General features: G+C 35.4%; 1 long non-coding RNA gene across 2 annotated transcripts; it reads left to right on the forward strand.

Annotated features, from left to right (window-relative positions):
* The first annotated feature begins 2569 nt into the window (after positions 1-2569).
* LOC136291800 (uncharacterized) lies at positions 2570-14171 on the forward strand. 2 transcript variants are annotated; one of them, XR_010721736.1, is made up of 4 exons: positions 2570-2660; positions 11989-12179; positions 12303-13018; positions 13886-14171. It is a non-coding gene; the product is annotated as an uncharacterized lncRNA (long non-coding RNA). The 2 variants fall into 2 exon arrangements; XR_010721735.1 differs by lacking the exon at positions 13886-14171 and having other exon boundaries at positions 12303-13109.
* The last annotated feature ends 338 nt before the right edge of the window (positions 14172-14509 follow it).

Below are 14509 nucleotides of genomic sequence, written 5' to 3' on the forward strand. Positions count from 1 at the left end.
GCTTTTCAGGTAAGGACAAGTTTGAAATGTGGTCGTCCTTAACCAAGTCTTTCGGGAAAACAAGATTGCTGGACATAGACCAGTCACACAGTTTCTTGATGAATAGGATCTTTTTAAATACCACATATCATAATACAAAGAAATGTAAGTTTATTCACTAGTGAAGGATGAATGCAGGTCATAATGACAAGATGAAGATGCTGTCCTGGAAGCAGGAACTGAAAAGGCTGAGGAGTCATAGAAAGTAATCAAATGAAGATCATCTTCATTTGAAGTAGAAGGTCATCTACTCTGATGCTTTACTTAAGACTGTGAATACAATTCTTGAATGTATAAGCAGGATAGTATCTAAATCTAATGCAAGACTGATTTTATTTCAGAATACAGTGTTAGGAAAATTAGGAAGGAAATACTGTGTCTATTTTCTGGTGCCTGTACTTCAAGAAGGACACTGAGGAACTTAAAAGAATTGAGAAAAAATTAACAGTAACTATACAACTTCCGAAAAACATGCCTAGCATGTTATATAATATCTCGTTATAATGTCTTATAACAAGACATTAAAATACTCTGTGGGGAAAGAAAAAATAGATTGAAGAAAGTGAAATACTGATCCATTCAAATCAATACTATAAATATCTCTCTAGGAAATGTATTTTGGATAGTAAATACCTTTTCATGCTTACAAGGAATGACATATAGATAGGTGCAAACTGAAGCCAAAGATAGAAAAACTTTGAACTTAAAAAAGAGGTTTTTTTCCTAAAAAGAGGGCTGTTAAGATAACTTACCAAGGGACCTAGGAAATAATAATTCCTTTATTTTCCTTCTCTTGGTACATTCAGGCATCTCTAAACCACACATGTATGTCTGCAGGTCATTATGATGTGTATTTATTGCATGGATTTGTCTAACAGCTTTTTGAACTGTTGTGAAGCCCGTGGCCTGAACCCCTGCTCTATGATTAAGTACCATCTCTTATTTGTTTTGAGCCTGCAAATATTTTGATGCTCTTTATAGCTGAAGTGTCCTTCGCAGTGACTCTATGTGTCAAAGAGTGCATAAAACACATCTATGTTTAAAGATCAAACACTGAAGAACTTTTTAACAAAAAAATATTTGTTATAATCTATGCTATTTGCAAGTAATTCAGATCATTCAAAAAAAATTAGACTTAAATACTTGAGAGACTGCATAATAACCAAATAGCATATTTTTTTCTTCAGTATTATGATGAATTCTCAGAATTTAGTGTTAGAAGATCACTTCATGAGTGTTTTAGAAGTTAATGCTGATAATCTGGCTAAACTAAAGTTAATGGAAGTTTGGCCAGTAATTTTCAGAAGGCAAAGATTTCACCCAAAATATCTGAGTTACAGGCATAAATAAACCAAGATACACACCTTTAATGCTTGGAAGCTGCTCTTGAAAAATGGCCCTCAACCTGGTGTTTGTTCATCACCCTGAAAGCCACTAACTGATTCTTTGAAGTAAGAGTCACTTTCTGAATAGCCTTTCAGCAGAGATTACCAAAATATGTTAGGTGATAAGTTAATGACAAATAAACTGGTAAGTACTTAGCCGCTGTAATCTGAAGAAATGCTACATTTATTTAAAAGTTGTGGATTTTTGGAATCTTGCCAAAAGTAATCTGAAAGCGAGATGGCCTTGGAGTGTTAAATTTTCACTTTCATTTAGCTCTAGCAAATGATAAATTCATCCGTGTGATTATGAAAACACTATGTCACAGCATATTGATCTTTATTTCACAGGTCACTATTCATTTGACACGCTTAGCAGAATATACAGAGATATTTCAAGATATGTAGTGCCTCGGGTAGGTTGTCTGATCTTACACTGAAAACTGAGTAATAATCAGCATTTCAAGTTACTGACTGTGAGATATAAATTATTCTCTTATACACTTAGGTAATTGAAGTCTTCCAAAATCACCTAAGTGTATTTTCATAGGAAACCGGATTAGATAAATGGCACTTTACTTCTGACAGGAATATTTTAACCATAAATCCGAATGGAGTAAATGAATAACCTAAAAGACTGATGTTTAATATAAGCTGCCTTTTGAAGTTTTATGTTTATTCGTTCACTGAAATAAGTACTTATTAGAAAGGAATCCACATTCAAATACAGCCTAGCCTTTTATTTTATAAACAGCTGCATATATTCATCAGTCACTTCAGCCTTTCTTCCAATTAACCCCATAACAACTTACATACAGTCAGATCTTGAAGTTCCTGAAATAAAAGCATAAATACAGAACTCGGCCATATTTTTTCTTTTTGTATGGAAAGACTCTCTCGTAGGCACTATCCCTTAGGCAGGCATTTAGAAATATACTATATTTATCTGATAAGCAATACTTTTTCATTAATCCATATCAGTATAAAACATGCCAAAATACGTGGAAAAACAGTGCTGAAGGTAATCTTGCCCTCGATATATTACAGCTGTGTTAATTACCACAGAGTGGGAACAGCCTTGCCCTCACAGCTGGGTGTGATAAAAGAGTGAGTGAGCCAGTAGGGAGTTAGTACTGTGAGGAGGAAGGGTAAGGTGGCTGTGCTAGGGATAGGAAGGGGCTAACTGGAATTGTAGGAGAGAAAGAGCTGGAGCTGCCCATGGGAGGCTACATAGAAAAGGTATGAGAAGCTTCTAGATAACAAGGTGCTGATGCTTGGAGCTGTCTTTGGTGTCAGTTGTACCTCTGCTGTCAAAAAATATGTAGTAGAGATTACAATTCTACCCTGAATTTATCTAGAAAATTTAGTATCTATCCTAAGTGGTAATCAGAATTAAGCAATCTTTTCTATTACTTAAAAAGAAGAGCAGTGAATGCACTGCAGGGCCAGCAGAGACTGCCATTGAGTTGGCTTTCAACAGATTTGCTCAGTAGGACAAGTCTCTAAAGCCAAATAAGAGCCAGGATAAATTAAACTGCTCAGATCTCTGATGCTATGGCCATATACTAGATGCTTATAAGTGAAGAAGGTGACTTCAAACTAGCTTATATTTCTCCACTATGCAAACATTCTTAGCAACCATTAATTTTACTTCTAAAGATGGATGGTCCTCACTTTGACTTTAAACTGAAGCTGACCTTGGGGAACAAAGTTGTCATTTAGTATCTTTTATGCAGGCAGAAGTTTTTATAGAGACCATTGAGGAGAAAATGTCAGATATATCACAGAAATTAAATACAGTAAGCCAAATATAAGGGATATGAGAACCAATGAGAATGAAAATGTCAGGGTTCTTTATCACAGCATTTCTACATGAGTAAGGGTTCATTTTGGTTACTACTCAAAAAACCCCAAACAAACAAAAAGACTATTTCTTTAGAAGTCCTGAAAATGGCTACTTGGCTTTCCAGATAATTTCTTGTCTAATGTATGACTTGAAACCTGTGATGATACATTTAAATTGGGTAAAACAGCACTAAAAATTACCACTATTAAATCCAAAATGACGACTTAATTTTTAAAAGTCATAGAGTTTGAAATGTGAGTAATTTCATATGCTTGTTTCTAAAAACTTTTTGTTTCTATTTAACTGAGGTTTTATGCGAAACAACATGTTAGGGGCCCCTACCTTGCACACACAGCACAATTTATCAAATGCCTGCTACATATGAAGGCATAATACCTGGCCTTTTAAGCTTTGCTATTTAACAACCATTTTTTAAGAAGAGGAACATATAACAAGACATATATATATAAATATATATATATATGTATATATATATATATATATAAATACCATATATGTAAGTAAATTATTTCTGCAGTAGTCCATGAACTAAATGTTTTTCTTAATTGTCCATATTTTTTCTTCCACACTGAAAGGCTCAGCAATATTATATACTATTCCTTCTGGTTTAGAGACAGAAGCATGCCAGGCACACAGGCTGGGTCTTCAAATCATGATTTCTCTGCAGTTTACATTTCCCTGCTTTTAGGACATGCCATGAATAGCAGAATTTTTTCCCTGTTTATTGTAGTCATGCAAATGAGATTAAGCATTCATAAATATTTTTATCATAACTCTCCAAAATCTATATATATCAAGTTCCCTGCTATTTCATTATTTAGGTGTATACAGTGAATAAAGAAAAGTTGTGCATTTTCTTTAAGTTATTTCAGGAAACTGCTAAGGAGTGCAGTTTCCTGAATTAACATGCTAGATTGTATCTGGACTGCTTTTGAGTACTGTGAGCCATTCAGCAGTACTGCCTTGCTGCTTTCACAATACATTTATTGTCTCCTTAAATATTTTTCACATTTCAATTGTTATGGATGATTTAGGCCTGCAGTTCTTTTTGCAAGTGTTTCTGGTGCCCTCAAATAAAGAAGGACATGGAACTGTTGGATCAAGTTGAGGAGTGGACTGGAGCATCTCCCCTATGAAGACAGGCTGGGAAAGCTGGGGCTGTTCAGCTTGGAGAAGAGGTTGTGTGGAGATATCACAGCAACCTGCCAGTGTCTGAAGGGGCCTACAGGGAAGTCAGAGATGAATTCTGTGTCAGAAACTGTAGTGATAGGACAGGGAGTAATGGCTTCAAACTGAAAGAGGGGAAATTTAGGTTAGCTCTATGGAAGAAATCCTTTACTGTGAGGGTGGTGAGACACTGGAACAGGTTGCGCAGGGAAGCTGTGGATATTCTGTCACAGGATGTGTTCAAGGCCCAGTTGGTTGGGGCACTGAGAAATCTGGTCTAGTGGAAGATGTCCCTGTCCATGTCCAAGAGGTTAGAACAAGATGATCTTCAAGGTTCCTTTCAATACAACCCATTCTGTGATTGCATGGTTCTGGACATAGTTCTTTTATGCCTAATTTCAAGTATAATGATGTCTCCCTTTCACTCTTCTGATCTGTCCATGAAAATCCAAAGGCCGTTTTCTACTAAAATAACTTTTCTCATTGTATAATTTAATGCAATCTAAATTGAATGTCATAGGGAGTAGCCTACTCAGAAAACCCATGGTGATTTCACAGGGACAAAGGACCTAAGAATCCCACTGCCTTTTTTCACTAATTTCAACTTAGGTTAAATTTTCATCTAACTTGTATTTTCAAGGAAGCCAAAGTACTGAAAAAATGCTTCTTACCTTGTGATTCAACAATTTTCCTTTACTGCTTCTTTACAGTTTCTGACACTATCTTTTCTCTGCTACAGTCAGAAAGTTTGAATTCAATTTCCAAGGGAACCAGCTTTCCTCTTAAAAGTTTATCATTGATTGTATGAGGCCCAGTGATAAAATTTTCCAGATCATGTTTGTCTACTGTATGAAAGTTTCATTTAACCCTTGTAATGGCATTCTTTTCTTCAAGATTCATTTGCTCTGTAGAGCTACTTGTTACAACACTCTCACAGCTCTCCTTGATACACTGAGCTTCAGAATAATACAGATATATGATACTTGGCTCTCATACTGTTGGTTCCTCTTTTGATTTATTCCTTGTGACTTGAATAATGCCAAAAGGTCTGTAGAATCACATCTGCCATGAGTCAGAGATGACTGCTTTACTTCCTTTTCATTAAAAGAAATACTATTAACTGAAAAAATCAGACCCCCTCCTTTTTTTAAACTTCACATGCAAACTGCTCATGGAAATGGCAATTAAAAGAACAGAATGTTTTCTTGGACTTTCAAAGCAGCAGCCTGTGAAACAAACAGATTTTAAAAAAATTCCATATTGTTGCAATATAATTCCAGAGAGTAAGCAGAAACATTTGGATATACAATAAACTATAAAATGATGGCACAGACCTGAAATACTGTATTTCAGTTGGAATTACTCTAAGAAACTCAATACGTGAAAACTATTCAGAAAACAACTACCACCACCAAACAACCTGAAAACAATTGCTAGAGACTGCAGAAATTGACCACATGTGTAATCTCAATGGTTTAAGAATAAAGTTTACATCCAGAGTTAAAAACTGATTATATCTGGTACATCTGAATTTTACTGCTTTTCCATTTATTTGATATTTCTAAATAAATTATCAGAGAACAATTTAAATGAGGGCCAAGAGTTTGATTGCATTTAGTACTAAAGCTGTCATACTGATTGAGCAGTGAAGGCAAAAATGGCACTCAGTGTAAGGAGTCCCTGCTGAGGACAAAATGACCCACCAATTGAAGATTCAGGGATGACAGCTTCTTCAACAAGCTGCCTTCTCTTCTGATTAACCAGCTGCTTCTTTCTACTCATCCTACCTGCTTCGCTGTTGATGGGATTCCTGCAGAGCTTCACAGCCGCTTTGTTACTAATGTGGATATTAATTTCACTTCCTTAAAACCTGAAATGTTGAGAAAATCTGTTCTGATCTTTGGGAAACACAGAGAAATGATGAAAATCCCTCTGTTTTTGCTTCCTGAAACAGCACGTGCTATCAGAGGAATGGCAGTCAGAAGTTTCAGCTCGGTAAGAGAGCATCAGGAAGCATTTAAATTATTACAGAATTATGTAACTTTTAAGAAAGACATGCACACTTTGCTTTACATTCAATGCTGTTCAGCTTTTTGCAATTATTTTGAAAAGTGGACAACAAATTAATTACTAACAGAGGGGAGAACTCCACCAACAACATATACTACCTTCAGTTATTTCCTCTCTGTAATAAATACTGTTCTTTTTTTTATTGTGTGCTGCCTGACTACTTACTGCTTTCAGTAACTAATACACCTTGTATTACTGTAAAAATTTTCAATATGTACAACATTGTGTTCTTGATGCCTTATTTTCTACCTGCAATATACCTTATCCATTGATGTGTACTTTCCTTGATTTTCTTCTCCCTGAACAATTGAAATAGCCTTGGACACCCTAGACCTACCAAATTTTGTCCTTTCTTTCTTAATTGGTCCTATTTTCTGAATTCCTTATTGCTAATGCCATGGTTGATCCTGTTGTGCTAGTAGTGGTATTTTGGGTAGATGACTCTTCAGTTTCTTTCTGTGAATCCTTTTCAGTGACCAAACTACTCTAGACTCTCCTCTCAGACACTTCTGCCTTCTTTTTCTACTTACGAGGAAAACTCCACAGAAGAACCTCTGAGGCTCCGTGTCTGTTTTCTGACACATCTTGAATTGTTCGGCTGTGCAGCTGCTCACTGCAGTTTGCTGCCTCACATCTACCCATTCTGTTTCACTTAGGAAAAACTATTTGCTGTTGAATAGAAATGACCATTACTTATGTGAGTCTTGTTTACTACTTGTTCTTAATCTTCTGACCTTTAGACCTGATCTACTGAAATCCACAAGGATCTCCAAGTTTTATAGCTAAAATAAGAAATGCCTTGTAGACCTGAAGATAGAATTGCTATTTGGAACCACCGCCAAACATGTGCTTCTGGTGGATTTATTTAATGAGCAATTTTTGGAACAATATAAGTCATAAATATTTTAATACCTGATTTGGAATTAAGTAGAATAATATATGTATTATAATAATATCTAATAATATAAATTAAGGTATCACATAATCTATAATACACTCTATAATTCTTACTAGGCAATATTTAATGTGTAATATAGAATATGATAGCTATACAATGATAAAATGCTATATCATATTATTAAAAATATGCTTATGGATTAGTCAGAGAATTATGCAATATTATGTAACATGGAAGGCATAGTGCTTGGATACAATAGGTTGAATTGTGCATTAAGCTTGCCTGCTCAAACTAAATACTTTTTGTAGAGTCAAAACTAGAAGCCTGGGAAAAAGAAATGGGTCCCAAATTGGAGGCTTATCATAGAAAGGTGACCATACAGAGCTCTGGAATCTTACTGGAAAAACAACCTGGCATGAGCTTTTAAGAATCTTATGTTGACATAAAGAGTGAACTTATTTTTAGTTACACAAATAAGGGAGAAGTGTTATTTACGCTGCAGATGCAAAATGCCCTTTATAACACCAACACTGGAATACTGCCTTCAATCCTGGTATCTGCTCTTTAAAAAGAGTACTTAAAATATTAGGTGATGCAGAAACCTAACCTACCAAAAAATCATCTAAAAATAGAAATTTCTGTTTCCATCAGGCCCTTCCGACATGACCATCATGTAGCTCCACAGACTTATTACCTAATATCAAACAGCTATTGAACAAGAACCAGAAACAAAGGTTAAGAGGAGATAAAATGAAGAAAAAACCAAAAATGTTTATGAAAAAAAAATGAGTAAAGCTATAGAGCCTGTAATGTACAAATATTCAAGATAATACCTTTTAAAAAACTTAATCACTAAACTTAGGTCAAAAGATCATATGATTCCTAAGCTCTTCCCATTTCACTAAGTGTAACTGCTTAAAAACCCTCATCCTTGCTGCGAACTGGATGCCTAACTTTAGAGTTTTTAATTACTCTGTAAAAGCCCTGAGGCTGATTCAGAGACTGACTATTTGTTCTATGGTACTAACTTGCCTGATGAGGAAAAAAAAAGGGAATTTAAAAATACAGTCTTTAGATATGTATCAAGTATTTAATATTTTTTATCCTTTCATCTCTTCTGAATAGATTTATTTGAAAACATGAAATATTTTACTTCATGGTTTACCTATTTAACTATTTTTAACATTAGTATTCATCTACTGCCATTGCCTTAAAGTTCCAGTCAAGCTTGAGGTCACATTTAACAAGGAACTATAAAATACAACAGACAAAACCTGGGAAAGAAATGAGCTCATACCTGTAAAAAAAAAAATAGATCAGTAGATTAGTACATTGAAGTGCTGTCTAAATTGGAACTTAGTTTAAAACCTCCTTAAACTCCAAGTGGCAAATGGTCACCCTGCTTTCCAGTGCTGCCAGATATTTAAGACTGCTCATTAGACATCACTTTGCTGAGCCAAGGGCCCACTGTGTGACAGCTGTTTACCTCGCTCACCCAGCTTTGGTAGATTCAACAAAGGGCATGTACCCACCTAAAGCTCCAGCTTGAGCAGATGATCACCTGCAATCTCCCCATATTCCCCGAAGAAATGCAAATAGTTAAACATGATCAAGTAACTAAATTCAGTGTAGCTAGATGGTGTATAATTTTTGCCTCTTTCATATCTTAATATATTTTATTCTAGTACTGAAAAAAAATACTATTCTCTAACTAACTTGCAGACTGTAGGGGGAAAAAACGACACACACACACACATATATATTTAATGTTTTGCCTTACTATTCAAAGCTGCACTCTCAGATCTTGCAAGCTAGGTAGAATCAGATCTGAAAAATTTCAAATAAAATGTGTACTCTGGAGAAGAACAGAGTCCTGCTAATAGTACAATACTCATTCCTCTAAGTCATCCTTGAGACAATGTTCTAGAACCGACAAAATAGATACTCTGATACAGGATTCTGTTTTTATTAAAAGATCAGAAGTTGAGTATTGAAGGTCATGTGCACGTGAATAGGGTGACAGGTGGTCAGTGGAGCCCTCCTATTTGTCCAAGGCTGCAAACCCAGGGTGCAAACTTGGAAAGTGGCAAATGCCCTCTTTGATGAACACTGCAATTTTCTCACTCTCTTAAATGTTTATCTTAATGAACAGCTTGCTTGGTTCTCATGCTTTCAAATGCATATCTGCTCATTGCTGTGCAGATGCCATGTTGCAGCAGAGTTTATGCTTTGAGCTTCACAACTTGAGACAGCACTATAAGCACACATCTGAACCCAACATCACATTCAAAATATATTCTTGCTAGATCTCAATTAGTATATTCTTGTTGCCTACACTTTCAACTGGGTACTACCAATCACCTGTCATGATCTGAATTCATTTCAGGACATGGGCTAGAAAGGACATTACTCTCACTGTTAGACAATCCACATTATGAGCACTGGAGTCTTACCGACTCCTTTTTATTCAGGCTCTCTACAACATTTGACACAGCCAATGAAATATGAACAGCATGTAAAAGAGGCTGTTTTGAAACAGTTTATTTCAAGAGAGTCATAAGCAGAGAGGAGCAGTAGAAAAGTTCCCTGTGGCTCCCTTTTTGTTCAAACTTATTTAAAATACACAAAGACTGAAAGAATTAGAAAATGTCATGAACTCAACTGAAAACTATGTAGACTGCCTCAGTACTAGAGCTCATCGATAAAAAGCAGAAAGTGGAAGCAGAAACTGAGGAAAAGATAAGTTACACTTGGTAGCTGGAAGAAACACTTCTCAGAGCTTGTGGTGCAGTACCTACTGGCTGACATTACACAACCCCAGTTAGACAAGTCAGTCTGTAATTTAGAACTGATCCTGGACATCTCTCTGACAATGAAATGAGTATAAGAATTTATCCCATCTTTATTGTTGATGATTTGGCCTATGTACTACATATTTTTCTCACCTTTCAGCTGGACTTCAGCAATGCAATATCTTGGGCAAGAAGCCATTAGCCCTTGGGAAACTCAAAATAGCACAGAACAGAGCAGCGTGTTTCCTCTGCAGCCCAGGGTACTGTAAGCACCTCAAACCTCCTTCCATCTTCTGCACTGGCTCCCATGAAATATTGGGCCAAGTTTTATGTCTCTGTCATTATTTTTAAGGTGTCCAATAATCCAGGAGCAGAATACCTAAAGGATCAACTGAGAACCTGCAGCTCCATTAAGGGCAAAACTTATTTTGTGCTGTAGATGGAGATTTGAGAGAGAATAGTTAAAGCATCACCTCTTACTATAGAATACAAGATACACTTTTTTGGATCTTAATCTCAGTAACTAGTTCTTTTGTAGTAATAATAATAACACAGCAATTTGAAACAAATTCCCAAAAATACAGCAAGGTTTTGCTTGCTGTAGTAGGAGCCAATGAAGGAAAATAGAATCACATTTAAGTGTATCCCTATTTGTTCTGAAAATGAGTCAGCTACAAAAATAATAAGGTACATAAAAATATCTGAATATAAGAGAATTCAATGTTTCTTCCAAATGTAGTGGCACTGCCTGTCTTACATGAAACCGGGTATTCCAGGTCAGTGAGGATTAATCTAATTGTAAAAAAAAAAAAAATCTTACGAATGAGAGCAACGTATTTTGGAAACCTTCAGGAAAAGACCCAAAATATTAAGAAGTATTGTAAATATTTCCAAAACACTTAAAAAGCTTGAGGACCAAAGTGTAATTTATTTTCAATGAGACAGATTTGTGAATGCCTAACAGACCAAGAAAGTAATGCATGTGTTAGGCATTTTTAATAATACCATTTAATTTTTATTAAACAGTAATATGTCTAAGATTATATAAAAAACTGAACTTCTTATGCCACATCTTATGTGCAAAGATTAAATTTTTAAAAGGACTGAAAATCCAGAAACACTATATCAGCAAAGAATGAATACAAATGAAAATTTCTTCAGGGAGATATGGATCTCAGCAACAAATTATCAAAATGGAAACCATACAATATTAACTAAAATATTGGTTTTATCAATAAAAACTGTTCCATAATCAATTAATGTTAGGAAGAGTAACAATTATATAATCACAATGTGAAAAAACGTTTTGAAAACTGGTGATTAGTCAAGTGAAAGGTTCTGTCTCCCATTAAGCCTTCTCTGAAGCATTAAGCTTCCATTCCTATACCTAACTCAGGTACAGAAACATTTTGTAATATCTTAATTTTATTTATTAGTATCAATGTAAAGAAGAGAGTTTGATATTTTAACCCTAGCATTTCAGTTCCTGCTAGACAGATTTATACTCTAAATGTCACTCAAATATTCGAGTATGGGAACAGTTATAAGGAACCAGAAGTATATTAATGTTAAATGGAAAGAAATACATCTGTTAAAACATGGTTAAAAATGAGATCAAATACTTTCTATTTCACATATCTAATCACTTCAAACTGAGTTGTCCTGGACCATCTTGAAGTTGATTATAAGATGAAAGAACCGCAACAGAGATGATAATCGTTTAATCCCTTAAGAACAGCTATTCTGAAGAGCTTTTCACTTTGTCCACAACAGTATTCCAGAATGCTACAATCCAGCTAGAAAAGAAGTTTAATGATGAGGAAAATCATGTTTCAAGCAACAGAACTTTCACAGTAACATGAAGAAGCAAAAGAAGCAACACAGGAAAGCTGACCACTTTAAGAGATCACAGAGTCTTAGATGAGTGTGTCAATGGCAATGATGAGTTCATACCATCAGATGTGGTAAGGATTTGTAGCTTCTGGTATCATGTGGCAGCCTTTTAGCCAGTCCTGGATGCTGAGGATATAAGCACACAGGACTGGTACTGACTGCACATTCACTGATATGTTCAAATTCAATCCTAGCTGTGATTCCCACACTGAAGGTGCAGCAGGTGACACATGAATACCCAAGCAGCTCTGACTTGGACTGCAGGAAAAGGCTGTGCAATTGCTCAAGAGGGAGTTTCAAGGACTCACTGAGGATGCTGGGCTAAGCACAACCTTCCTGTCATCTTGCTGGAGTTTCTTGGTGCTCACAGACTGTGATGGAGCCCAAGAGAAAAGGCAGGTGTGGCATATCCTGAGGTCTGCAGGAACTGTAAGTTGTTCCCATGGAACATCAACACCTCTTCCTCCATGGTGAGCAGCAGAACACAGTTCAGATATTACTAATGATAGGGAATTCCTTTTTCTACAATTTAAAAGACCATGAGAATAACTGTATAACCTTCCTACCAAGTAGTTTTTGCCGAGATCGCTTTTACATTTTCAAATTCAATTTTGAAATACTTTGGAGAAACTTGTCTACTACTGTGCAATGTTATGTTTTAACCAGATGCTCCTTAGTGGTTGAATAAACACAGAACTAACATTGCACTTTAATCAGATTTGCCTGCAGTTAAAAGACCAGTTTGAAGAAAACTCGTAAAAATGCCACTAAAGCAACTAGCACAGCAATATTTGATTTAGCTTGACTTCTAAGATCTGCTTTGTATACAGGTTACCAAATATTTATAACTAATACAACTTCTTTGTTATGATGGTGTACGTGATCTAAGGAGGACAACATTCAACAGATGGTATCCTTTTCAAACCATAACACAGTTTCCTTAAAGAACAAAATAAAACCAATTGAAAAAAATAGGAACTATTATCAGTTACTGTGCTACATTAAGGAAATAGTAAACATCATAGAGTTCAGGTTCTTAATACTGCCATGTGTTAACAGCAGCTAGAATTAGTACATACCTTTCGACTGAAGCACAGAAACACAATTATAATAGATTTCCATTAATACTTCACTTGGTAGACCTATCACACTGCATCTTCTACCTTCAGATTTACATAACTGATTTCTTAAACTATGCATGAACTGTAATGCTATTTTAAAGATTCAGTTCTGGGCTTCAGACACAGAACTTTTGCTTTATTAAAAAAAAGGAGGAATGTGACCATTTTATTACATGCACTAGTAGAAAAAGTAAAATCCCCACAAGACCTCTTTTTAAAACATCGGCATTCATATGAGATTTTGTAATTTGTTATGTATTTGGCTTTTAATAACTATGACTGTAATAGCTAAGAAAGGTAGTAGGAAAGAGTAAAAAATAACAAGATGATGTTTTCAAAACCAGAATCTGATTAGACTCAGTATAAGTTTCCACTGGCGCTTCAGAGTTTTCCAAAATTCATGCATTCCTACTGCAATCTGTAGAAAGCTACTTCACACTTTATGGACAGATGTTCTGGTACAACTGCACCCTCTAACACCAGAAGAGGATTCAATGCAAAACCTAATCCATTTGCATGGCATCTGAAATGAACTAGCTTTCCCTTTAACCTTATGTATTCACATTTGAAACAAAGAACATACATACAAAAATTGGCACACTAGATCAAATCACTCTTTTAGCTTGTATCCAACCTTTGACCGTTACCAATGGCAGATACTTCAAGAAAATATACTGGATCATGTCAATAGTTCTAAGAATGGACACAGGCGTTTAGAGAGGACTGGTCTTCCCAGTGCTCATTGGTATGTGGCTCCCCTATACTCTAAGTATTCCTATTTTCTCACCTAAGTAAAAATCTACTTAGTATAACTTCTTGTACTTATAGGAGTAAAAGACCTGAGCCCTTTTTAACTACTACTGAATTTAGAATTTATACAACATCTTCTGTGTTTGTGCAAGCCTCATTGCATTTTTTTTTCACGAAGTGTTTGTAGTTTATTAAAACAGAAGATAAGTACTACTTTGGAGTTCCTTGACTTTTTTAACATCCTCTCTTTTGTTTCGTTTAATCGTGCCTGTTCTTATTCATCTCTTATTTAAGATGACTGATCCAAATCTTTCCAAGTTCTTCTTACATGCAAGTTTGCCCTTATCTATAATAATTTTTGCCTATTTCTGTAATTGTTCCATTAAAAACAAAGTTCTTTCATGTCAAGGATAAAATTTGTGTGGCCTAACTTGTCATCAAAAAACTCTGTCTAGCTGAAACCAGTTATCTCAGTTTTATCTAGCCAGTAAAGAGAGGGAGAGGAACTTTCTGAGAGGGAATGATCCCAT

Source organism: Chamaea fasciata, unplaced genomic scaffold (genome assembly GCF_029207755.1).
Source record: "Chamaea fasciata isolate MVZ Bird 193981 ecotype frontalis unplaced genomic scaffold, bChaFas1.0.hap1 SCAF_7, whole genome shotgun sequence".
Classification (NCBI taxonomy): Eukaryota; Metazoa; Chordata; class Aves; order Passeriformes; family Sylviidae; genus Chamaea; species Chamaea fasciata.